The sequence below is a fragment of the Bubalus kerabau genome, chromosome 8 (assembly GCF_029407905.1).
Source record: "Bubalus kerabau isolate K-KA32 ecotype Philippines breed swamp buffalo chromosome 8, PCC_UOA_SB_1v2, whole genome shotgun sequence".
NCBI lineage: Eukaryota > Metazoa > Chordata > Mammalia > Artiodactyla > Bovidae > Bubalus > Bubalus kerabau.
This window is the reverse complement of record NC_073631.1, coordinates 75,352,415-75,379,696: the sequence shown is the minus strand read 5'-3', so window position 1 is coordinate 75,379,696 and position 27,282 is coordinate 75,352,415. Positions and strand designations below refer to the sequence as shown.

Below are 27,282 nucleotides of genomic sequence, written 5' to 3'. Positions count from 1 at the left end.
CCACGTGATTCTGCTGCAGGCATGTCTGAGAATCAGCATTTGGATATCACTGGGGTATCACATTTCTCAATAGAATGATGACTTGGGAAATACTGACTGATAAATTTCCAAAGATAACACGACAGACACCAAACCACAGATCCAGGAAGTTCAAAGACAAAAAAGCAGGATTAAAACCAACATATCTACACTTGGGCATTTCATATTCAAACTGCAGCAAATAAAATACAAAGAGAAAATCTTGAAAGAAGTTAGGGGGAAAAAATCCACCTTATCTACAGAGAAACAAGGATAATAATTATAGTAGAATTTCCAACACAAACCATGCAAGCAAAAAGAGAGTGGAATGAAATATCTAAAATTGAAAGAAAAAAGCGTAGCAAACTAGAATTCTATATCTAGCTAAATCATTCTTAAAAGTAAAGAAGAAATGTAAAGACTTTCTCAGACACACAAATATTGAAGGAATTCATCACAAGCAGACTTGTCCTGCAAGCAATGTTAAAACAGATTCTTCAGAGAAAAGGAAAATGTTAGAGGCCAGAAACTCAGCCCTATGTAGAGACAGAAAGAAGGCCAAAGAAGGAATCAATGAAGGTAAAATAAAATCTTCTACTTCTCTTATCCTTTCTTTTTTAAAAGATTATTTTGAGGTGGACCATTTTAAAAGTTTTTATTAGTTTTGTTACAATATTGCTCCTGGTTTATATTTTGGTTTTTTGGCCATGAGGCATGTAGAATATTAGCTCCCCAACCAGGGATCAAACCCACACTCCATGCACTGGAAGGTAATGTCTTAACTACTGGACAGCCATGGAAGTAAAATACAGTAACAAAAAAAATCTTTCCTCCCATAAGAGCAATTATATTTTTTTGCATTCAGTATACAAACTGTCCTCTGGAGAAAGACATGGCAACTCACTCCAGGATTCTTGCCTGGAGAATCCCAGAACAGCAGAACCTGGTGGGCTACAGTCCATAGGGCCACAAACAATCAGACACAACTGAGGTGACTTAGCACTCAGGCTGCTGCTGCTGCTGCTGCTAAGTCACTTCAGTCATGTCCAACTCTGTGTGACCCCATAGACGGCAGCCCACCAGGCTCCCCCGTCCCTGGGATTCTCCAGGCAAGAACACTGGAGTGGGTTGCCATTTCCTTCTCCAGTGCATGAAACTGAAAAGTGAAAGTGAAGTCACTCAGTCGTGTCCGACTCAGCAACCCCATGGACTGCAGCCTACCAGGCTCCTCCATCCAGGGGATTTTCCAGGCAAGAATACTGGAGTGGGGTGCTCTCAGGCATGCACATACAAATTGTTTATACACAGTGTTAAGTATGTTCTTTCAAAACCAAATTTATAAATTTTACATTTATGTTGACTATGCATTCAGTCAGTTCAGTGGCTCAGTCATGTCTGACTCTTTGTGACCCCATGGATTGCAGCACACCAGGCTTCCCTGTCCATCACCATCTCCTGCAGCTTGCTCAAACTCATGTCCATTGAGTTGGTGATACCATCCAACCATCTCTTCTCATTTTCCAGTAGTCATATATGTATGTGAGAGTTGGACTATAAAGAAAGCTGAGTACCAAAGAATTGATGCTTTTGAACTGTGGTGTTGGAGAAGACTCTGGAGAGTCCCTTAGCCTGCAAGGAGATCAAACCAGTCAATCCTAAAGGAAATCAGTCCTGAATATTCATTGGAAGGACTGATGCTGAAGCTCCAATACTTTGGCTACCTGATGTGAAGAGTCAGCTCATCGGAAAAGACCCTGATGCTGGGAAAGACTGAAGGTAGGAGGAGAAGGAGATGACAGAGGATGACTATGCATAACACCCAGCAAAATCTAAATTATGGTATCACATTCAAAGGTATGATACTATTTATTTTTTACTAGAATAAGACAATGTCATTATAACATTCTACAAGAAAAATGTTTCTCACAAAGGCATTATCCAATGAATAATATATTTCTTCCCAACAGGAGTATGAATCCAATAAATGATGAATGAAGTTTATGTTACATTTCCATGAAGCTTGAACATTGATCCTTGGACAACACAGGTTTGAACTGTCCCGGTCCACTTATATAAGGATATTTTTCAAGAGTAAATACTAGGGTACTACAGTGTCTGCGCTTGGTTGAATCTCTACCAAGGAATCACGGTTACAGAAGGCTGACTATTAATTATACTCAGATTAATATACACATTGCTCAAAGTAAATTGCACTTCTTTAAACTGATGTATGACCATGGTAATACTAAAGAATCTCAAATAATTAAGAAATTATTATAAACTATTAATTTAAACAAATTATAATGCAATCCAACTTAAGTCATATTTGATATATAAGGAAGGTTCTTTTCAGGGTTTACATTCCATGCAAAGACAAATATTGCCCAACTAATAATGTGCTCTACCAGGCTGACTTAAGAACAAAAATGCTGGAGTCTTTAATTCCAATGTTCAATATAAGTTGTTTTAATTACTTTAAATCAACAATACTTTAATTTAAACATTCCATTCTTAACCATTTTAGTAGAAACACTAACAATGTTGCTTCTGAAAGTCTCTTGGCCCTCTGATCTCTGCTTCCCAGCTGCCAACCAAGCTGCTATATTCCAAATTATGTGAATTCGCGCCTTGAATGATTTTTAGAACTAATTTAGTCCCACTTTATCCATGCATCAAGGGAGGGTTACATGAATTAACTCTTAATACACTATGACATACTTTAAAAGGTACATAACAAACAAACACAGAGAAGTCACTTTCTGAGAATTAGTAAATGTGCCTAAATTTATTTTCTAAGTGGGGATAAATTATGGGTCTACATAAGGAATGGCATGCACCATGCAGTGGGTTTTATCAGTTGTGTGCCTTCAACGTCCACCTCTACACCAAGCCTTAGCCTGAGCTACTGCATTGGACAACTGTGGTTGTGTCTGACCAAATGATGCCCTGCTTCTACAGGTGACATACTCCTCCCCTACGACTATCACATGCCAGTCACCATGCCCCAACCCTTGCTGCCTGCAACCATTTTTAGAAAAAGATTATTTTCAGAGTGAAGAATAAAAATAACATAGAGAAATAAATTAGAAAAAAAACCACAATGAATAGATGTGAAGCTATTCAAATTCATGTGACCCTTAGGTGAGCTCCAACCTGTGCTATCTTTCAGGGTTTTGTTACACTGCACAAGAGTTCTTTCTACCAAAGCCGTGACTAGTTAAAATTGGGTGTCTGTCATGTGCAACCAGAAGAGTCTTGAACCAAATTCATAAACATACAATTCAGACAAGAGATTCTGATAATTTCATTTGTTGCTCTTCAGTAACTCAGTCATGGACTGCAGAACTCCAGGCTTTCTGTCCTTCACCATCACCTGGAGCTTGCTCAAACTCATGTCCATTAAGTTGGTGATGCCATCCAACAATCTTGCCCTCTGTCGTCCCCTCTCCTCCTGCCTTCGATCTTTCCCAGCATCAGGGATTTTTCCAATGAGTCAGGTCTTCACATCAGGTGGCCAAAGTACTGGAGTTTCAGCTTCAGCATCAGTCCTTCCAAAGAATATTCAGGATTAATTTCCTTTAGGATTGACTGGTTTGATCTCCTTGCAGTCCAAGGGGCTCTCAAGAGTCTGTTGTGTTTCAAACACAACAGTTTGAAAGCATCAATTCTTCAGTGCTCATCCTTCTTTATGGTCAGCTCTCACATCCATACATGACTACTGGAAAAACCATAGCTTTTGACTTTATGGACCTTTGCTGGCAAAGTAATGTCTCTGTTTTTTAAAACACTGTATAGGTTTCTCATAGCTTTTCTTCCAAGGAGCAAGTATCTTTTAATTTCAGGGCTGTAGTCATCATCTGCAGTGATTTTAGAGCCCAAGAAAATAGTCTCTCACTGTTTCCATTGTTTCCCCATCTACTTGCCATGAAGTGATGGGACTGGATGCCATGATCCAGGGATTGAACCTCGGTCCACAGTAGTGAAATCATTGAGTCTTAACCACAGGTCTACCAGGGGATTCCCCAAGTTCATATAAGACATATTTGAAAGTAGGTCAGTTTCTGGCACCTTTGAGCCAGACTGTCTCATGGGCTGTCCTTTCTTGATTACCCTAAATGATCTATTTTGAGTGAAGTACAGCCAGATGCAGGTTTATCCTGAACCTAAGAACCCCTTCCAAGCACAGTTTTCTTCCAAGTCCTACAGAAGACTTTAGCAATATCTTCACATGGTCTTATTTATTTATTTATTTATTTTTGTAAAAGATATTTAACCACAATGGGTTGGAAGAGTGGTGGGTATTTTTGGCATCCAGATAAAGGAAAAGCAGAGCTGGGAAAATATTTATGTGGTTTGCATCACTTTCACATAGCATTAAGTTATTGCCAGTCTGAGTGGTATCAGAATGGCATCCAGGTACACTCCCAAGCTTTGTGCCAACTCAGTCATCAATATGACAAGCAGCTGCAAGGCCAAAGTCCTATCACTCCAAGGATGTGCCCTGTGATAGCCAACCCTGAAGGGTACTAAGAGTGAAGATGAAAGGTTTGAAATAAAAGCTAATCTGTGGGAAAGTTTCCCAGTCACCACATGTCTAAAATTACAAGCAGAGGCACTGATGTCTAGTCAAAATTTAAAGTGCTCTCCCGTCAGAAATATATTCGATATAATGGCACTATATTTTTTAAAGGCAATGGCATATTTTGTAAAGTTTAAATACATCATTTTAACTGCAATTTTAAAGACACTTCAATAAACTAGTGAAAATTACAATGCCTGATTTATACATATATATACACAAAGGGTACCTTCTTGTGTCATTTTTGAATTTATTAAATTAATAAGAGAAAATTCACATAAAAAATTAATGGAATCTAAAACAAAAGCGACCAAGAATGGCCATGTAACCAACTGAAATTACTTTGACATTGAGAAGTAAATGTTATAATTTTTTTTCACACTGTATTATAAGAAAACCAGCAGTCTATCAAAAAGAAATAAAAATAATGAATAGACTCGAGTTGTTTAAAAAAATACAATTATGAAAGTGAGTTAATCAAATGATCATACTAGAAAAAGATTTAAATATCTTACTAATTCAATATGAAATACTGACATGAGTTAAGATAATGCAAAACTCATTAATGTCAATAATGACATACCATTTAATTAGGGTCATTAATTCAGAGTATTTAAGATTAATTACAGTCCCCGCAAAACTTGAAATGCCATAAAATCTTACTGTATATTATGATAGAGGTTTTCCCAAATTTGGTCCAAAGTTCCCTAAATTTATAAAACATTATTAATAACAAGATGGAAAGCTGAAAGGAAACTTTCTAAAGTACCAATAATTGAATGCAAATTTTAATCAACCCTTGCCACTGGAAAGATTGAGTTATCTCTATAGAAAATTATATTTCAAAATGATTTTCATATGAATAGAGAGAATTAGAAAGTATGCAGATACTGTATATAGATTAAAACAAAGTATTAAAGTGGTATGTCAGGCAACTAATTTTTTAATGTTATTTTCCTGTATTTTGTGATGTTTCCTATATTTGTTGGCCTTTAAAAATATATAATTTTTCTCATTCTGTATGAATGTTCATATCCATAGCTAACTTTGTAGTTATCATTTCGTATTTTTTTTTCTTTTAAAGGGGTCGTCAAAATTATGTAATTTTCAGGCCTTAGGAAACCTGGAGCCAACCATGGTTCCTGCTCTGTGTCATTTTAATAAAATCCCAAATTAAACCCACATGAGTCAAGGTCAATACGGCAGACTGAACATCTCTCTCTGCCTGATCCCTTGACCAACCCACTTCGGCATCTTTACTTAATTAGAGGCTCTCTGGCTCCTATGATGTCACATCCATCTAGTCCAAGAACCAAGATCTGAACCTGTTAATATTCTAATGCAAAGCTCTAAGAACAAGTTGGGTCTGGAAAGAGTACTTTCCTAGTGCCTTAAAACTCAAACTGTTCGAAGGCAACAGATCCTGTGGTGACGGTGGCAGCACTGAATGCCCACAGGCTCCACAGTCTCTCTGCTCAGTAGGGACCTTCGCTTATTTGGACGGCTTCTACCACCCCTGCAATGCCTGGAGGGTTTCCTCCTCCCCCAGGCCCTGACATCAAGAAGGTGGCAGCCCTGTATTCCTGAACATTAAGGAACTGCCCCCTTCCAGTATCTCTTTCCTCCAAGTCCTATTTGCTTGTCATGCTGTCAAACTTCCTGACAAACACCAAGTTATCAATTCAATCTGAGCCCACCATTCACAATCCCCAAAGCTTTGAATTATATGGTAAATCCCCTACATCCGAACCTTCAAGTTGCAAATTTCAAAGATGCCAATGTGTGTTCACATGTCCAATCATGTAACTTAGTTCACATATCTGGTGTATACTGTTATGTGCAGGCGTCCCCTACAAGTGGTTGTGCTTTAATATAATTTACTGTACAGCAGTGTATAGAGTATATTAGTACAGTATCTTTATTTGAAACCCAGGATATCCAGAAGCAAGCATAAAAGCAGCAGTGATGTACCCGGTACTGCTAACAAGCACCAAATGATATGATGGAAAATGTCCTTAGTTTTTTTATTTGCTTGCTTTTTATGTATTGTTTATATGAAAAGTATTATAAATTTATTATAGTACAGAACTACATAACTGATTGTGTTATCTGGGTACCTAAGGAGAAGGGGACGACAGAGGATGAGATGGTTGGATGGCATCACCAACTCAATGGACATGGGTTTGGGTGGACTCTGGGAGTTGGTGATGGACAGGGAGGCCTGGCGTGCTGTGGTTCATGGGGTCACAAAGAATCGGTAACAACTGAGCAACTGAACTGAACTGAGGCCAGCTTTGTTGGACTTACAAGAAACTGGACTTACAAATGCACTCTCAGAATGGAACTCATTTGTATGTAGGGGACTTACTGTACACTGTTGATTTATGACTTTCAACTGAAGATGGGAATGATCCACCCAAATGTGGATCTGGCCCTCCCACCAGAGTGGCCTTCTCTTCTGCTCTGGTATTTCCCCAGAACATGCTGATCCCTTTCCCTTAGTTCAGAACAACATGCAACACCAACCTGGCAAGCAGACAATCTCCTATCCTTATAATATATAAATTTATTGGGAAGCAAGTTGGTAAATTCAGGGTGTAATTATTGTAATATAGTAATAGAACAAAAAAGGCTCCCCTGGTGGCTCAGATGGTGAAGAATCCTGCAATGCAGGAGACCCGAGTTCTATCCCTGGGTCAGGCAGATCCTCTAAAGAAGGGAACTTTAGGGGACTGAGCACACAATAGAGCAAAAATTCCTACATTCAGTACTGAATTAACAAAAAGTCAATCTATGCTGATGATTGCATGTTTGCATACTAAGTCACTTCACTTGTGTCAGACTCTTTGCGGCCCTAAAGACCATAGCCCACCAGCTCCTCTGTCCATGGGGTTCCCCAGGCATGAATACTTGAGTGAGTTGCCATGCTCTCCTCCAAGGGATGTTCTCAACCTCTGACAAGGGTTGAACTCATGTCTCCTGTGTCTCCTGCATTGGCAGGTGTGTTCTTTATCACTACCACCACCTGGAAAGCCCATGCTGATGATAACTAATGCTCTAAAGAAGCAGGACTTCCCACCATGGGGGGAAAAATAAGAGAAAGAGACAGAAAAAAATTTTGTTTTACTAACAATTCAACTTTTAAAGGCACTGAAATTGTTGATCTAAGAAACAGAATAAATACTGCATAAGAGCATAAACTCTGGTTTTAAATTGCCCCTTTTTGAATCTCAGCTCTACCACAATCTTCATGGGTGGACTCATACCATTTACTTACTCTCTCTGTTCCTTGGTTTGTTGTTGTAAATTTTGAACACAGTTAGACATGAAGTGCTTAGAACAGTTCTTGGCAAACAGTAAGTGGTAAATGCTTTAATCATTTAGAAAATGAGAATTTTGTGAGACTTCCTCATTTTTCACCTTATTATTGTTCAGTTGCTCAGTCATTTCCAACTCTTTGCGACTCCATGGACTGCAGAACACCAGGCCTCCCTGTCCATCACCAACTCCGGGAACCTACTCAAATCATGCCCATCGCATCGGTGATACCATCCAACCATCCTCTATCATCCCCTTCTCCTCCTGCCCTCACTCTTTCCCAGCATCAGGGTCTTTTCTAATGAGTCAGCCCTTCTCATCAGGTGGCCGAAGTATTGGAGCGTCAGCTTCAGCATCAGTCCTTCCAATGAATATTTAGGGTTGATTTCCTCTAGGATGGACTGGCTTGATTTTGCTGTCCAAGTGACTCTCAAGAGTCTTCTCCAGCACCACTGTTTTACACTGTAGTGTTCTTTTATTTTAAATGACATTTGACATGGTCATCATCCTCTCTTCATTGTCTCTGGTCTTAAAATTCTTAATTTGATCCTGGTCATGTCTCTGGCCTTTTTTCCCTAGCTGTGGTCCTGAATATGCTAATAGGGCATGCCTGCCTCTCCCTTCCCACCCAAAGAAAGTAACACATGACCAAGTAAGTTTGAAAAATGCTGAATAAGCAGGTTTCTTTACCTCAGGGCTTCTCCATAGGAAGAAAAGTCAACGTCTAGGCCCTCAGATCTCCAAGAAAGCTAAGCCACTGCAGTTCCGCTTAAATGGTTTAAAATTTATTTAGGGTTTGAAGTCTTTTTTTTGTACTGTCTTCCCTGACCCTCCTAACTGTTGTGCCGCAGGCCTTGTGTCTGCCTGTCCACAGGATGCAAGCAGCCAATAACAATCCCCTAATCTACCAAGTGTGCAGTTGAGACTCAGGTAGAGCAAGCCCATTCCCCAGGCACCACAGGCTCATCTACATAAAATTCCACGAGGCAGACACAGTGCAGAGCATTTCCCAAATTTCTCTGTCCATAGAAACTTTTCTTGAGGAACACTGAAAATCATATCCAGAAATACCAGCTGCCCTTAAACGGTGACAAGACTTTTTTTTTTTCCAAAGTTTCTGAAAATACTTGTCTTTTGACTCCGAGTCTCCTTTTCTTAAAGAACAAGATTCCCCCACTTTGAACATTATTTCTCTACTCTGAACAAGATTTCTCTACTTTCGGGCACAATAATCTGTCTTCTCTTTCCCAAATTTAAAATAGCCAAGTATTTTCCAATATCTTATTTAATTCTGGCATACAACTCTGTCCTGGAAAAGTTTTTTAAAGTGATTCTCAGGACATATCTGATCTGAGGGAAAATCCAGATGAATGAAGCTCATTCCCATCCCTAAGAAACTGCACAGAATACTTGAGTTATGGCAGGACCACCATGGATCCACTTGATTTCTAGGTAAACCACCATCTCTAACTTTGAGCGGTAGTAAATAATCTGCAGTAGTAGTAACTGACAAGTTATTTAACTTCACTAAGCTTGAATTTCTCCATCTGTAAAAGAAAATGATCATGAAGTTTAAATGAGATGGTGTACATATGAATTTCTGGAACAAAACAAATGCCACTTCAAATTGTTACTTTCTTTTCAGAGTTACAGGTGTTTTACCTTTTGCCTTTCGATATCTCCTTTGTCTATTTCAGATCTCCCCAGACTTGCAGCTGCCTGCTTTTCCCCAAGAAAATTGTTTTTGTAATTTCCTGCTGCAACATTTTTTTTTTTCTGACCTCACTTAGTCACTGAAAATCAGAATCAATTTTACAATTTGCGTAGCTACTTTTTTGGCAATAACATGTACATTTCTCACAAAAGAGTTACTGGTTCTAAGTAGAGGTTCCAACACTTCAAAAATTACATCCTCCTTTTATCTCAGGCCAGGATGAAGTTTTTCCTAATCCTACTCCTTTGGACTGAGCTCAATCTCTGTAAAAATGAATTGTTTCTTGGGTTAGGATCAAGAAGGAAGTGAAAACAGTCTCATAAAATGGTCATCTAATAGGGTGGAGGTTATTTTCATTAGGTATGAGGAGTGTCTTCCAAGTTGCATAAAGTAAAGGGTCCTGCCTCACCCAACTCATTGACTTTATCTGTCCTCAATCCATGTCTGATCTTTTTCCTCTTTGCTTTACTAAATAAAATTTCCCTTTGAAATTGTGCCCTTTTTTGACTTTTACAAATGCCTAACAACTATTTAGCTTTTAAACCATGAAATATTCTCTTCACAGAGAAGAAAACAACAGCATCTTGTTCACCAGAAAAATTGTTCTTGTGACAGAATTTCCTGACATTGGTAAAGTCCTTTGGGAAATCACCCCTCCCCCACATTCAGTTCCTGTGGTTTGGGAAAGATCCCAGTTCCAGGGGTAGGTCCAGACTGGTCGCAGACAAAGGCTACATCATATTTTCTGGTTTGGGTACCTGGTTCAGAGACGGGCATGTGACTCAATCAAAGCTGCTTGAAGACAATGAGACTTACTGGAACAGAAGTAGGTGGTTCTCCCTACTGGACTGAACTTGAGGCACATCAGGGCTTGTGGCCAGAGGTATATACTGAGCTGGAAATTAACAATGCAAAGAAGCAGAACTAAGAGTGGAGAGCAACAGGCACATGAAAACCAGAAATGCCCCTGGATTCAACAGCATGAGTCAATAAATCTCATTTTCCTTTATATATCTGAGTTAAGTTTTTGTCACTTGCAAATGAAAGGTTCCCAACTGATACACATATTTGACTACCCAGAAAAGTTTATAAACATTAGCTTTTCACAACTTTGCCAGGTCAAGCACAGTAAGAACATTCACCATTTGAAAGCCAAGGAAACTGATCTCTAGAGAGATTACACAGCTCTGCCAAGGTTGCATCACTAATAAGTTACAGAGTAGCGACAACTCAAACCTGGGTCTTCTGAGTGTCTGCTCTGTCATAATTTTCATTAAAGAAGCTTGCAATGTGCTTGCTCCCATAGTCTTGCCCTGCCAGGTCTTCACCCAAGTGGTAGATCCTGTAAGACTCACCTGCTGGTAATGAAGAGAATCAATCACAGACATTGTTAGGGACTATGGGAAACAAAGGGGGAAATGATGACTGTTTTCTATACTATACATAAACTGAGCCTTGAAAATACAAAGTTATTAAATGGCAGTACATGGTGGGCCACACATCAGTACCAGCATTAAGGCTCAAAATGGTATCTCTGCCAACTTTGGAGTGAGCAGCAGGTATAAACACAAGAATACAAAATCAGGAAATCAGAGAACCTCAGTCCCCTCTCCAAAGAGGGAGTGATACACTAGATCTCCAAACAAGAGGGAATTACTTATTCCTAAATGTCTTGGCCTTTGAGTTTGCACTGTCTTTCGTCGTGTCTTGGCCTAAAGCTTACACATTATTTTTCTGCATATGTTTCTATACCTTGTCACTGAAAGATAAGCAAGTACCAGAGTAGAAACTGCCTTCCATGGATGATAAAATCCAACCAATCTCAATTCTTCTGAGCCCAAAAAAGATAGAAGCAATTCAAAATAATATACTCTCAGTGCCTGATTTTGTCTATAGAGCAAAAGCAAATTATAAACAACAAACTAAATGGAGTGCAATCTTATTCAAGACCAGGGTAAAAACAAAACCTAGTTCTCTTTTCTCAACTATTCCATTTCTTACCTTCTAAACATATCACAGTTAATTAAAATTGTATTTATTCCTACTGAAAGAAATATGTATCTTCCAAACCATTAGTCTAAATGGACTAATATTCAAATAGTCATATTCAGTATAGGCATCTATCACAAAGCTTCATTTGTAACATTATTTTTGTTAAGGAATCTATGTTATGCAAAATAAAATTTATTTTTTGAATCATAAAGTTGTTCCCTAACAGCCAACATTTAAAATATTTTATCATAATAAATCATGTAAGTTAGAATATTTTCTTTGTGGATATGAAAACAAAATAACAGGAACAGAATGAAGACATTAGAAAAATCTTTCTTCATGTTTATTTTTTAAAACAGCACACAATCCTGAATATGCACGTCTAGTCCATTTTTTTAATCCTGTGATAAATTATAAAATGAAAAACAATAAGATTATTTTAGTAACAATTCCGGAAAAATTCTTATTCAGATTTATTACAGCTGTGTTTCTCATGTCTTAGCTAAAATACTTCTCTCGAAAACTACACTGTGATTTGCTGTTCTAATTGATGCATATTTTTATATCTCTGTACAGTTGCTTTCTGTCAACACTTTACTACATAGAGAAAACAGAGACCAAAACAGTGAGGAGGAAATGAAACAGAAATCAGCAGGAAAGCTGCTTACTTTTCAAAAGAGTATTTTACATCAAAGGACTAACAAACTGGATATCCTGCAAATAATAAGGGATTACTTAACAATGAATGTAAAGAAATGTTCCAGTATTGGAAAAATGTATTATTTCCAGCATTTAATAATGTCTGCTAAATTGGTAAACTGTCTCATTTTAAGAGATGGCAATTTACAACAAATAATTTTTAATAGAGAATTCATCCAGGAATAAAATGTTCAATTTGGCTCTAATTGTAAGGTTTAACTGATTTTAAAAATCCTTAAAAAATGGAAAATTTTAATCCCACATAACTGATAATCCTAAATACAAATTAATTCTAGTAAAAAACCAAGCATCATAAATTGCTTGGTTTTGTAAGAAGTTTTAAAATGTTTTAAATATGTCAAAAAGCACTTGTAAATCAACAATTATGTATTAAAAATAACTATCTGAACAGAGCAAAGCATGAGACCAGAGTTTAAATCCCAGATCTGCTTCCAAATAGGAGTTTCCTTGACAAATAGATAAAACAGAGACTCTGAAGTCAGAACTAAGTTCAAATTCCAGTTCCACACTGACCAGCCATGTGACCCCAAGCCAAGTTACTCAGTTTCCCTGATTCTTGATTCCAGCAAGTATAAAATTAAAAAAAGAACAACATATATAGGTAGTAAAGATTAAATCACACATACACACACACACACACACACACACACACACACACACACATTGTATGAATGCACATAAAGTCAATAGCATAGTGTTCAATGTGTTTTTATCTTATATCCTTTCCTTTCTTACCTGCAATATTGGTGCCTCCTGAATCTTCAAAACGAGTCTGTTTTGAAAGTCCCATATAAAGTCCATTTTAGTGTGAGTCTAGAGAACACAGTAATATCCCTTTTCTCAAGAAGTGTTATACAGGCACCATTTCATAATAGTTTAAAATATAAATAAAATATAAATGCCTTAAAAATCTTTTACCTGTATCTTTTTATACACATTCACAATCTCTTCAAGAACCCTTGAGGCCAGATGTATTCTGGAGTTTAGAAATGTTTTAATTTTAGAAAGGTAATAATGTGCATAGATCATATATTACATACTGCTCCCAGCAGAAGCAAAGGATCAAGGACAACAACTTTTATCAAGCATACAGATACAGGCATATCTAGTTTTTATTATGCTTCCCAGATAACACACTTTACAAATTGAATGTTTGTGGCAGCCCTGTGTTGAACGAAACTGTTGGTGCCATTTTTCTAACAGCAATAATTTTAAATTAAGATATGCACACTGTTTTTAATACTTAATACTATTGCACACTGAACAGACTACATACAATGTAAATATAAGTTTTAGAGGTACTGTGAAGCCAAAATAATTTATGACTGGCTTTATTTTGATATTAGATTTACTACAATGGTTTGGAACTTAACCCACAATATCTTCAAGGTATGTCTCTGATTCCTGTACCAAATGAGATTCACATTAAGTGGGATCAATAAAGACTATTAAGTAGTCTTATGCATTGAGATTCAGAAAACTAAGACATAAAACTACAACATTCAGAAAACTAACATCACAGCATCTGGTCCCATCACTTCATGGTCAATAGATGGGGAAACAATGGAAACAGTGGCAGAGTTTATTTTCTTGGGCTCCAAAATCACTGCAGATGGAGACTGCAGCCATGAAATTAAAAGACGCTTACTCCGTGGAAGAAAAGCTATGACCAACCTAGACAGCATATTAAAAAGTAGAGACATTACTTTGCCAACAAAGGTCCGTCTAGTCAAAGTTATGGCTTTTTCAGTAGTCATGTATGGATGTGAGAGTTGGACTATAAAAAGAAAGCTGAGTGCCAAAGAATTGATGTTTTGAACAGTGGTGTTGGAGAAGACTCTTGAGAGTCCCTTGGACTGCAAGGAGATCAAACCAGTCCATCCTAAAGGAAATGATCCCTGAATATTCATTGGAAGGACTGATGCTGAAACTGAAACTCCAATACTTTGGCCACCTGATGTGAAGAACTGACTCACTGGAAAAGACCCTGATGCTGGGAAAGATTGAAGGCAGGAGGAGAAGGGGACGACAGATGAGATGGTTGGATGGCATCACCGACTCGATGGACATGAGTTTGAGTAAGCTCTGGGAGTCGGTGATGGACAGGGAAGCCTGGCGTGCTGCAGTCCATGGGGTCACAAAAAGTCGGACACAATGGAGCAACTACACTGAACTGAACTGATGCACTGAGATAGGCACAGTTTTCAAGATTTCCAACCCTGCAAGATTCTCGTTCTCCGATCAATCAATCAAATACAATCATCTCTTGGTATCTTCAGGGGATTGGTTCCAGGAACCTCCACATGTACTGAAATCCACAGGTGCTCAAGTCTCTTACATAAAATGCTGTAGTACAACGAATGTGGCAGTCTCTCCATAGTCACAGGTTTCACATCCTCAGGTTCAACCAACTGCAGATGGAAATTTCAATTTATATATCCACAGATATATAAAGGGCAAACTGTATATTTATTGGTAAGAAATCTGCCTGAGCAGTTCAATCCCATATTGTTGAAGGGTCAACAGTACTAATCAAGGTACTGCACAATGAGATTTTGCAGATGAACTTAAAGTTACTTATCAGTTGACTTTAAAATACAGAGATTATCCCAGGGCAGCCCCATGTAATCACAGAAACCCTTAAAAGAAGAGAGAGGCAGACACATCAGTCAGAGCGGGATGGTTGAAGAGAATGGCAAAGAAAGGATAAAACAGAAGCGGAGGTCAGAGAGAGGGACCTGACTGGCCACTGTTGCTTTGGAAGATGGATAAAGGGGGCCACTAGCCAATGAATGGCAATGGCACCCTACTCCAGCACTCTTGCCTGGAAAATCCCATGGACGGAGGAGCCTGGTGGGCTGCGGTCCATGGGGTCACGAAGAGTCGGACACGACTGAGCGACTTCCCTTTCACTTTTCACTCTCCTGCATTGGAGAAGGAAATGGCAACCTACTCCAATGTTCTTGCCTGGAGAATCCCAGGGACGGTGGAGCCTGGTGGGCTGCCGTCTGTGGGGTCGCACAGGGTCGGACACGACTGAGCGACTTAGCAGCAGCAGCAGCAGCCAATGAATGTGGGCAGCCTCTAGAAGAACAGTCTGTGGCCAACAGCCAGCAAGGAAGTGAGGACCTCAATCCTATAATCTCAAGGAACCGAATTTTGCCAACAATCTAAAAATGCTTGAAGTAAATTCTTCCCCAAAGCTTCCAGGAAGGAACATAGCCTGAATGATACTTTAACCAAGGCCTGTGAGACTCTAAGCAGGGAATCCAGCTGAGCTGGACTTCGAACTCAGGGAAACTGTGAGATAATCAATTTGGGTTGCTTTAAGCTGCTAAATTTAGGGTAATTCATGACAGCAGCAATACAAAACTAGTATGTGTATGTTAGAGTGAGATTTTTAAGGCCAAATGAGTTTCTGGAAATATATAAAATCTTTTCATTTTCAGAGCTTCTGGGGTTTCAGAATTGCACAGAAGGGATTCAGAACTATTAATTTCCATTATTTAAATATGTTCAGTGACATCACCAAGTTAATAAATAGTAACTAGGCTTTGAAACTTTTGATAAAACATTGTTATATATGCATTAAAAAAGAAAAAGGGTTTCTCTAGTGGCTCATTCAGAGAAGGTAATGGCAACCCACTCCAGTACTCTTGCTTGGAAAATCCCATGGATGGAAGAACCTGATAGGCTGCAGTCCATGGGGTCACTAAGAGTTGGACACAACTGAGCGACTTCACTTTCACTTTTCACTTTCATGCATTGGAGAAGGAAATGGCAACCCACTCCAGTGTTCTTGCCTGGAGAATCCCAGGGACAGGGGAGCCTGGTGGGCTGCTGTTTATGGGATCGCACAGAGTCGGACACGACTGAAGCGACTTAGCAGCAGCAGCAGCAGCGCTCATTGGTAAAGAATCCCCCTGCCAATGCAGGAGACACAGGCTTGAGCCCTGATCTGGGAAAAGCCCACATGCCCCAGAGCCACTAAGCCCATGAACCGCAACTACTGAGCCTGTGCTCTAGAGTCTGGCAGCCACAACTACTGACTGCAAGTCCTAGAACCCATGCTCCGCAGCAAGAGAAGCCACCACAGTGAGAAGCTGGAGCACAACAACTAGAGAAAAGGCCATGAAGCAGTAAAGACCCAGCACAGTTAAAATTAACTTTTTTAAAAAAGAAAAAAAAAAAAAACAATAATAATCTCAGTACCTAGTTCCCTTTTTGTTCTAAAGGTTTCAAAGTTAGCCAGTCCCTTCAAGACAGCTGGACTCAGAGTAACTCTGAGTAAAGGACAGTAAAGGACAGTGCCCCTGTTAGCCAATAATAGATAACATTTACTGAACACTTCCATAGCCAGGTGCTGTTCTAGGTGCTTCATATGCATTTCCCCATTTAATCTGTCAACCACCCTATGAGAAAGTACTGCTCCCATTCCTGTTTTACAGGTAGAGAAATCCATGCAACTGAGCAGTGAACTGACTTGCCTGAGGACACACAGCTAGTTAGGGGCATAGTTTCTAAACCTAGGAAGTCCAGCTGCAACATCTTTGTGGCTAACCACTTGTCAACGCTGTTTCTGTTGGTACAGGCACCATTTAAACACACACGTACAACTGGCACAGTAAATCCAAAGTACCCACGACCCTAGAATTTATCAGAGAAATCTTTTTCTATGCAAACTTTTGCATTGATCCCTTAAGTCCCAATAGTATTTCCTTCAGGAAGCACAGTGTACTAACGAGCCAACCAGCATGATCTGCTCTCCAAGGTTACCTGCTGTGCTGCTTTTTCTCTCCCTTAGCATAGTGCGAAATTCTGGAAAGTCATGCACACTACTGGATCCAAAATCCTGAATAACCTTGGGTCATGGCTGTGTCCTTATTACTAATGCTGCTGCTGCTTAGTCACTCATAGTTGTGTCCAACTCATTGAGACCCCATGGACTGTAGCCCACCAGGCGCCTCTGTCCATGGGATTTAGGGACCTGCAAAATAAACTCATGGTGACCGGCTAAGGTCACCACATGAACCAATTCACAATTTTCCAGCTCAAGACTACAACACCTCAGGTCAGAGCAAGCTACACAGGGCCCAGTAGGAAGTCTTCTTTGACCTAATCTGTAATAACCAAGCATACTGAAAAAATCAACAACAAAAAACCATCTTAGTGTTCAACAAGATTTATCCACAAGATGCTATCTGTATTATCATATGAGTGAGAACAGTTTTAAATGAATTTTGAACAAAAAACAAAGCTCCTCTTGTAATACACGTAAGAAAATGAGTGCCACACAAATGCAGGGTTGCGATCTGGACTATATTAAGATCAGGAGAAGAAACTAATGTCCTGGGAAAAACACACTAGTGGTTCTCAGACTTGAACACACATCAGAATACCCAGAGCGCTTGTTAAAACAGTTTTCTGAGTCCCACCCCACCCGAAGTTCTGATCCAGTAGGTCTGAATGAGGATCCTGTGGGTGCTGTTGCTCCAGGGACCAAACTGGGAAACTGCTAGTTTGCGGTTTGGGACCCAGGTATTGGCAGTTTTTATAAATCCCCAAGTCATTGTAATATGTAGCCAGAGATGAGCTCACTGGGCTAGGAAAACTGGTAATGAGGAAGACATTAATTAGAAACTCTGTATTAATTTGTATGACGGAGATAACCTATCACAAAAGCTAACATGTCCTTGAAGGAGTATCTGCAGACAAGATCACGGCCTGTGAGAAGAGACCTTTCGGGCATCAAAAGGAGAGCCCTTCTGGACACTGCCCAGTAGCCATCAGCCGTGTACTTCAGGGAAAACCTTAGGCCTCCCCATCCAGGCATTGTGATTTCCAAGATCCTTTCTGCAGAAGGAGGAGTAAAGCCACATCTGCTGTTTCTCTAAAATCGTCTGGTATTCATATCCATGGCCATGTGTTACTAGTTAACTAAAAGACTTCTATAAAACCACTGCCAGAGGCCTGTTTCAAAGCCATTTCACCCCTTTGCCTTTGAAGAATATGTATTCACATGATAAATTTTAATTAGGAAGTTTGTGTGATTCTGTACTTTAAATGCAAGGTACATTGCAAAGTGAGAACTGGGATTTTCTGTGACCTCTATTAAGCTTCGTTGTCTGTTACAATCTGAGCCACAAGCTTTAAGAGAGGAATTGGGGTGGAACCAGAGTCAGAAAAAAATATTTTTAAAAAAGAGATATGATCCACATCAAAATTGGATCCAGATAAGCAGAAAGAAATGGGGGGAAAGAATTACTCAAGTGACAACAGGATATCTGATCTCCACAACGAAGAGTGGTTGAGGAATGACAGCCAATTGTTTTCATTACGGAACTGAATTAATTAAAACTACTCAAAATAGTTTTTGTAAAAAGAAGAGTGTGTTTTTTAGTGTGTTATTTATATCAGAAAACTTTGAAGCTTTCAATTATCAAGATGGTTTGATTTTGTTCTTTCTCTAAATGATAACTGCTTAAGCGTTCAGAATCAGTGAAGTCTAGCGTAAATCTGGGTTCATAGGTTCAAACCATCCTTTGAATAAGGTGCTTTCTGCACAGTGAAAATGAAAAGACACGCAGTGCTTAAAATGCTTCTGTGCGTCCTCAGTTCAGTTCAGTCGCTTAGTTGTGTCTGACTCTTTGCTACCCTGTGGGCTGCAGCACGCCAGGCTTCCCTGTCCATCTCCAAATCCTGGAGCTTACTCAAACTCATCCCCATCGAGACAGTGATGCCATCCAACCATCTCATCCTCTGTTGTCCCCTTCTCTCCTGACTTCTGTCTTTCCCAGCATCAGGGTCTTTTCCAGTGAGTCAGTTCTTCACATCAGGTGGCCAAAGTACTGGAGTTTAAGCTTCAGCATCAGTCTTTCCAATGAATATTCAGGACTGATTTCCTTTAGGATTCACTGGCTTGATCTCCTTGCAGTCCAATGGACTCTCAAGACTAATAACCAAGTATATCTGTGTCATCCTAGCTGGCCTGAAATACACCTTTTAGAATCAATCCTTGGAATTACTTCAAACAGACAGAAACACCTCTGAAAAGTCACATATATGGACTAAGAAGGGGACATGAACCAGGCAACACTTTACCATGAGATAATTTATCAGAGAACAGGTTCTTAACAGAACCATGGTAGCTGAATGACTCCCAGCAGGGGGCAGGACAGACTACAGTTGAAGGGTGAGGTAATGGAAAGGGTAAAGCAAGGGCTGGAACAGCCTGAGGCACACTGATTCTCCTACAGAGGGAAGTGATAGCTCAGGTTGGGGTTCAGAGTTGGGCAGCTGCAGGGCTGAATTTCACAGCATGCCTAGAGCTTTCTTGGAGAAACCTGACATTTGATACATCTAATCTGATCATTCACCTTCTTACATAAAAAATTACTAAAATGAAAAAAAAGTTAAAGCAATTTATTATAGGGTCTCATAGATATGAACAAGAAGAAGATGTACATGGGATTACAAAAGTCAATGAATAAAATTCAATAAGAATTGACTCATTATTTCTCTGGTAAAGGCAGTCCCTCTTGGATCAAGAATAAAAGGAAGATCAGAAGGTTCTCATGTCAACAAGTCTGTGGAATGAACTCAGCCTCAGCACTGCAAAAGCACTCTAATCATTCTTTGAAGATCACCTTCATCCAAGGTTCTTTTTGGCAGACTCTGTTGGCTACGTGTCAATATCCACTCCATATGCCACTAGCTCTCAGAACCCTGAATGGGTCAGAGATCCTCTCTTCTCCCATATGACAGGGGGAAGATGAACTCACCCCAACTCCAGAGTAATCCTGATTATTATCAACTCATCACAGAGAAAATTTTCCTTCTGCCAAGGATTGGTTTAACAGGAGGTTTGACTCAGTTCTGCCCAATAAGACTTAGGAAGTTTCAGTAAAAGCCTTCCTGGATCCCAACGGTTAGACATATCTTTCCATCTCCTCTGGACGTGAGAATGGCAAAGTAACAGAGCTGAAGTCACAGCTGGGACTGCCCAACCTCTGGACTAACAGCTATGTGAGACTGGAATCTCCTATTATGTAAGACTCATTGAGTCTCACTTTTCCATCATTTTTAACCCAAAGCATCCCAACTAATTCATTATCAAAATGTGCTATAGGAAAACAATTTCATAATATGAATAAGTAAAATCAGCACTATGGTAGGCCTAAAAACTAATACTACCTATAGGATTAAGGAAACATTTTGAGAATCAAAACCACTAATTAAGGAAACTTATTAGGTAACTCAAAACACACCAGGTTTTTTTTTCATGATTAATAAAATTTCCGAGCTACTAGTAAAAATATCTTTCTGAATTTATGATTTAATCACTTAAAAATACTGACAGTCCTCCACTGCCAACCAGAAAAAGTTCAGATAGTGTGGCAATCAAGAAATCACTTAGACATACTTGTCAGACCCAACCTAATAGAACAGTTTAATCTCCTAGTTCTCCAGCCCCCCAAACTTTATACAAATCTGCCCCAAGGCACATTCCCATTACCATATCATTGTTCTGTCCCTTTTTTCTGCTTTAGATAATCCCTGCCCTAGCAAAGTTTTACACAGCTGAATACTCAGAACAAAATATCATTTTTTGTGTGTGAAGTTTTATCAAAAGTCCTGTACTGGGCAAGATCTTTCATTCCTTCCCAAATTGATACCACTGGAATCAACTCTGATCATCTTGCAGTACAGATCACAGGATAGATATTTGTTTCCTCCACATGGTCAAGAGTATCCTGAACACCAGTATCATTTATCTGAGTTGAATCTTTTTAGGGTTTACAATTTCTAACCAAATTCCTTTTGGTTGGAAGAAAAAAGACATGGAGATTTCACTAAAGGGTAGGGAAACAAACATAGCTCTGTTTTAATTGATTCCTTCAACCTTAAAGGTATTAAGAACTTATTCCCTCAGAATTCTAATGTTATTTTAAAATCCTGATTATCACCTCATATCACCTCCTTATGGTTTATTACTATAACATTCTTAAGGAAGTTTTAGCTGAGATTTGTTTTTACTGTCTGAGCCACCAGGGAAGTCTTTCTTTCTTTACTTTCTATATTTCATTTAATTTGTTATGTGTAAGATAATCCCCCAAAAGGCAAGTAACTGAAATGCTTTTGTCATTTATTCATGTGTTGGCTCAAACTTAGATTAAAATAAGAATAATGATAGCTGTCAATCTTGGGCTTTTTTATATAATAATATGATATTTATAACTGTTTCGCAAAATGAAGATAAGGATCAGGCTATTAAAAAATAGAAATCAGTTCAAAAGTAAAAAGTGAACCTGACTGTCCCAGAGGGAAGAAGTTTTTCTTGTTGGCCCAGAGGCAAAGAAGCACTTAAAGATTAATGGGGTTGTGTGACAAGGACATAGGAACCAAAATGAAAGGGTTCCCACCATCCAACTTTGGAACAATTTGAGCATCACAAAGACTAATGAGTGTGATTGAATATAAACACTGAGTAAATAAAAATCTACAAGTATATCCTATGTTCAAAATATTTAAAAGAAAAAAAAGATGTACTTTGTGTTCAGGGATGCATATAGAGGGGATGGGCTTCTCACATGGCTCAGCAGTAAAAAATCTGCCTGCCAATGCAGGAGACACAGGAGACATGGGTTCAATCCTTGGGTCAGGAAAATCCCCTGGAATAAGAAATGGTAACTCGCTCCAGTATTCTTGCCTGGAAAACTTCATGGACAGAAGAGGCTGGTGGGCTACAGTACATGGGGTCACAAAGAGTTGGACAGGACTGAGCAACTGAGTACACACACACACACACATATAGGATATAAAACTGTATAATGGTATAAGTATGGACAATATATAAGATGGCACCCAGTCCACACTGGTCCTCTGGATACACAAAGATGTAACTCTCTGTCTGAGAATGGTTACAGTTAACACTCACAGGACAAGAGTATCCAGTACATCTACCACATCAGATCTCACTGGTTGAGAACATATGCCAACCGCTGAAGCATGAGAAAATATACCTATATTCACAGGGTGTGACAACCGATTGATAGATATTTTTTGTACGTGTGAGAAAATATCTCAGAGATAAAGAGCAACAAATAAGTTCTATGCAGATATTTCACCCGGGTAAGCATGTACCTTACACTTCAGTCTAAGACACAGTCTTTATTATAAAACAAATACTGCTATTACAGAATAAGTATCCAAGTAAATTGCAAAGATTTTGTTCACCCAATATTTTAACAACCATATAAACTTCTGAGTGCATGCTGCAAGTGTGATAAGTCGCTTCAGTTGTGTCCAACTGTTCATGGTGACCCCATGAACTGTAGCCCACCAGGTTCCTCTAATTATATTAAATAAACCTAGGGAATCAAATTTGCTATACCTGTTGACAAAGTTCCCTGTTAGTGGGCTATGCCACAATCACTGCTAGATAATTTAACAGAGTTCAATAATTTGGCACCTGGGAGAAAATCAGCAGTGAGCTCTGATAATTTAATCTTCAATGTGTCTCCTAATCACTGTAAAAGTGCACAAGAATATCTATGCAATTATGCAGAAATGTTACAAGTTTCATTGTTGTACATTAAGAGGATTTAATGTATCTAGCGAATTACATTTTCAGCTTATCTAACAAATCTGTAATACAAAAATATACATTAATCATTTTAACTATAAAATAGCATTTATATGGTATTTTCCTTGAAGGACTAACAATCACAGTCTTGGTTATACTGAATAATTCTGCAATTATTTTATTTATAAATTAAATATATTCTCACAAGTGTGCTGAAATCTCCAGATTCCCCTAGTAAAAAAGCAGGTAATACTAAAAACAACCCAACGTCATATTTTTAAAAAACAGATGAAAGACAATGTGTCTGCACTAAGGCTGTACTTTAAAAAGCCAACCAGGAACAGAAAGTAAATAGACTAGTTTAATAAGAAGATGCACAGGGACTTAACTCCTCAGCTCAGCTGTGACCACTCCTTATAAAAGGGCTGACTTGAGCCTTGTACAGCTCCTCACCCAAGAGTTAGGCCTTCTGAACCCCATAAAACAGCGGTTCCCAACCTTTTTAGCACCAGGGACCAGTTTCATAGAAGACAATTTTTCCAGGGATGGGGGGGGGGGTGGATGATTTTGGTATGATTCAAGCACATTACATTTATTGTGCACTTTATTTCTATTATTATTACATATGGTATATAATGAAATAATTATACAACTACCATACTGCAGAATTGGTGTGACCCCTGAGCTTGTTTTCCTGCAACTAAGGAGCATGCAATCTAGATCCTCCGCTTGCCCGGTTCACAGTAGGGTTGGTGCTCCTATGAGAATCTAATGCCGCAGCTGATCCTACAGAAGACATAGCTCAGGCAGTAATGTGAGTGAAAGGCAGCAGCTGTAAATACAGATGAAGCTTCTCTCACTTGCCCACTGCTCACCTGCTGCTGTGTGGCCTTGTTTCTAACAGGCCACAAACTAGTAGTGGTCCATGGCCCAGGGGTTGGGAACCCCTGCTATAAAAGGCTCTGGAGAAGGCAATGGCACCCCACTCCAATACTCCTGCCTGGAAAATCCCATGGACAGAGGAGCCTGATAGGCTGCAGTCCATGGAGTCGCTAAGAGTCAGACATGACTGAGCAACTTCACTTTCACTTTTTACTTTCATGCATTGGAGAAGGAAATGACAACCCACTCCAGTGTTCTTGCCTGGAGGATCCCAGGGACAGCGGAGCCTGGTGGGCTGCCGTCTATGGGGTCGCACAGAGTCGGACACGACTGAAGTGACTTAGCAGCAGCAGCTATAAAAGGATCCAGTCTCTAGGGTCCTTCTGAGATTCCTTCCAGATGCCCCTTCCAAAACAGCTTTCAGGTTTTAGCTTTAGGATTGGTCTCTGCTTTGGAAGATTTTCTGGCTCTTTGCCAGACACACCCAATGGACTTGCCTGTGCTCTGCAACCCAGTTCCCCTTTGCTATGGGTTTTGCAGCTGTCTTACTAACAACCAAGGCTACCCTGGGCTGAACCCAGGTGACTTTCTGCCCATGAGAGGAAGTTCTAAAGTCTAGTTTTAGGATTCTCAGTTTAAAACTACCACTTTTCAACTCAGAATAAACAAAAGGATATGAAATATGAGCCATAAGGTCTAACATAAAAGTTCCTTAGGGGATTATACCAATGGTAGAAACCTACTCCTGCAAAAGTGTCAAAAGCTCAATATATATTTCAAAGGTAGTTTTATTATGAACCAAAGAGCATGAGATAATAATCATGAGAATATGAACCCAGATTTCCCATGGATATGGAATAGAAAACCTGAAAACTGAGCAACTATTTATATTTGACAACCACCCCTCCTGTGAAATAGAGTTTATAGAACAGCTATTATTACACCACCTAAAACCTCACAAGTCCACTTTGGAAAACAGTTGAGCCTTTCTAAAAACAACTGAACATGAGCCTATCATAGGACTCAAAAATTCTACTTCTAGGTAAATTCCACCTAAGAAAATTGAGGAGAGGCAGCTGTGCGGCGCTGGAGCGACTTTGAGGAAATACGCCACATTCAAGGGCAAAGGAGAAGCCCCAGCAAGACAGTAGGAGGGGTGAAATCACATTTAGAATCAAACCCCATGCCCACCAGAGAAGATCAGAGGGCTCAAACAAACCTTGTGTGCACCAGGATCCAGAGACCCCAACGAAACTGAAACAGAACTCTGTTTGAGTATCTCCTGTGGAGGTATGGGTCAGCAGTGGACTTTGCAGGGGCAGGGGCTCTGGGTGCAGCAGACTTCGGTATGGCATAAGCCGTCTTGAGGAGGTCACGGTAACCCCACCATAGAGGTGCCAGAACTTACACAGGACTGGGAAATAGACTCTTAGAGGGCTCAAACAGAACCTTGTGTGCACCAGGACCCAGGAGAAAGGTGTAGTGATGCCACAAGAGATGGACCCAGACATGCCCGAGAGTGTCCAGGAGTCTCTGGTGGAGGCGTGTGTTGGTGGTGGCCTGCTGCAGGGTTGGAGGCACTGAGTACAGCAGTGTGTGCGTGGACCTTTTGAAGAAGGTCACCATTATCATCATTACCTCCACCATAGTATGGCCCCAGGTAAATAACAGGGAGGGAACACAGCCCCATGCATCAACAGAAAATTGGATTCAATATTTACTGAGCATGGCCCCGCCCATCAGAACAAAACCCAGTTTTCCCCTCAGTCAGTCTCTCCCATAAGGAAGCTTCCATAAGCTCTTATCCTTCTCCATCAGAGGGCAGACAGACTGAAAACCACAATCACAGAAAACTAGCCAATCTGATCACATGGACCACAGCCTTGTCTAACTCGATGAAACTATGAGCCATGCTGTGTAGGACCACCCAAGACGGATGGGTCATGGTGGAGAGTTCTGAGAAAATGTCCACTGAAGAAGGGAAGGGCAAACTGCTTCAGTATCTTGTCTTGAGAACCCCATGAACAGTATGAAAAGGCAAAAAGACAGGACACTGAAAGACGAACTCCCCAGGTCAGTAGGTGTCCAATATGCTACTGGAGATCAGTGGACAAATAACTCCAGAAAGACTGAAGAGACAGAGCGAAAGCAAAAACAACACCCAGTTGTGGATATGACTGGTGATGGAAGTAAAGCCTGATGCTGTAAAGAGGAATGTTGCATAGGAACCTGGAACTTTAGGTCCAAAGTGAAGTTGCTCAGTCGTGTCCGACTCTTGCGATCCCAGGCTCCTTCATCCATGTAATTTTCCAGACAAGAGTACTGGAGTGGGTTGCCATTTCCTTCCCCAGGGGATCGTCCCAATCCAGATAACAAAACCAGGTCTCCCACATTGCAGGCAAATGCTTTACCATCTGAGCCACCAGAGACGCTGATCAAGGCAAATTGGAAGTGGTCAAACAGGACATGGCAAGCGTGAATGTCAACATTTTAGGAATCAGCGAACTAAAATGGACTGGAATGGGTGAATTTAACTCAGATGACCATTATATCTACTGCTGTGGACAAGAATCCCGTAGAAGAACTGGAGTAGCCATCATGGTCAACAAAAGAGTCTGAAATGCAGTAATGGGATGCAATATCAAAAACAACAGAATGATCTCTGTTTGTTTGCAAGCCAAACCATTCAATATCACACTAATCTAAGTCTATGTCCCAACCAGTAATGCCAAAGAAGCTGAAGTTGACTGGTTCTATGAAGACCTACAAGACCTTCTAGAACTAACACCCAAAAAAGATGTCATTTTCATTATAGGGGACTGGAATACAAGAGTAACAAGTCAAGAAATACCTGAAGTAACAGGCAAATTTGGCATTGGAGTACAGAATGAAGCAGGGCAAAGGCTAACAGAGTTTTGTCAAGAGAACACACTGGTCATAGCAAACACCCTCTACCAACAACATAAGAGAAGACTATACACATAGCATCACTGACTCAACGGACATGAGTTTGAGTGAGCTCTGGGAGTTGGTAATGGACAGGGAGGCCTGGTGTGCTGCAGTCCATGGGGTAGCAAAGAGTCAGACACGACTGAGTGACTGAACTGAACTGAAGTGAACTGAAAACCTACACCCATACAAAGACCTGCCTGTGAATGTTCACAGCAGCATTATTCATAATAGCCCCAAACTGGAAATAGCAGTGGATCAATAGAATGTGGTATATCTATACAATGAAGTAACACTCCACAATAAAAAGGAACGAAGTTCATCACAGATGAACTTCAAAAACACGCCAAATAAATGAAACCAGATCAAAACCACACGTTCATATGAAATGTCCAAAAAAAGGCAAATTTACAAAGATAAAAAGTAAGTTAGTCATTATCTAGAGATGGAGATAGGAATGCGAATTAAGATTAAATGGAAATAAGGAATATTTTGGGAGAGATGGAAAGTGTGTTACAACTGACA

At 39.8% G+C, this 27,282-nt stretch overlaps 1 protein-coding gene across 4 annotated transcripts in view; it reads right to left on the bottom strand.

Annotated features, from left to right (window-relative positions):
* The window catches only part of ADAM22 (ADAM metallopeptidase domain 22), a 243,441-nt gene that overhangs the window by 165,891 nt on the left and 50,268 nt on the right, over positions 1-27,282 (bottom strand). The window lies entirely within an intron of this gene.